At 29.4% G+C, this 494-nt stretch overlaps 1 protein-coding gene across 1 annotated transcript in view; it reads right to left on the bottom strand.

Annotated features, from left to right (window-relative positions):
• LOC119593021 (N-acetylneuraminate 9-O-acetyltransferase-like) overlaps nucleotides 1–494 on the bottom strand; it is a 28,303-nt gene that overhangs the window by 1,205 nt on the left and 26,604 nt on the right. The gene's annotated exons all lie outside the window — the stretch shown is intronic.

The raw sequence follows: 494 nt of genomic DNA, 5'->3' as shown, positions 1-494 counted from the left end.
GGGATTGTCGAAAAAATAATTCTAAAAAAAATATATACATAAAAAATGAAAAAAATATATTGTATTCCCGTAACACTCCTGTGTCTCTCTTCTAATCATTAGGACAAAATTTGTAAAAATAAAAATTATATAAATACTTTTTCCCCTTACTTCCTCCTACAAGATTGTCTGTCACACAAGCATTCAGGCAATTCACATATAAAGTTGTTAAGTACAGACAATTTTACAAACATGGGAAAATAACATTCTCCAAGCTCCTAAAGGTTAATTGGCAACTCACTGTGTGGGTAGATCTAGTGGTAATAAACACATTTCCTCATTTGCTCATAAATGTTCATTGTTTCTTTTTTTGCTCTGATAACATTTTAATTTTGGTGCCTATATTTATTTGATACTCTGGGAAATATACATTAATATGTACAAGATAAAAAAAATTGTAAGTGCAACATAAAATTTAAGACATCCGATAATCATAGCAGATGGTCCCCTTATTC

The sequence above is a fragment of the Penaeus monodon genome, chromosome 31 (assembly GCF_015228065.2).
Source record: "Penaeus monodon isolate SGIC_2016 chromosome 31, NSTDA_Pmon_1, whole genome shotgun sequence".
NCBI classification, from domain to species: Eukaryota; Metazoa; Arthropoda; class Malacostraca; order Decapoda; family Penaeidae; genus Penaeus; species Penaeus monodon.
This window is presented reverse-complemented; position numbering and strand designations above follow the sequence as displayed.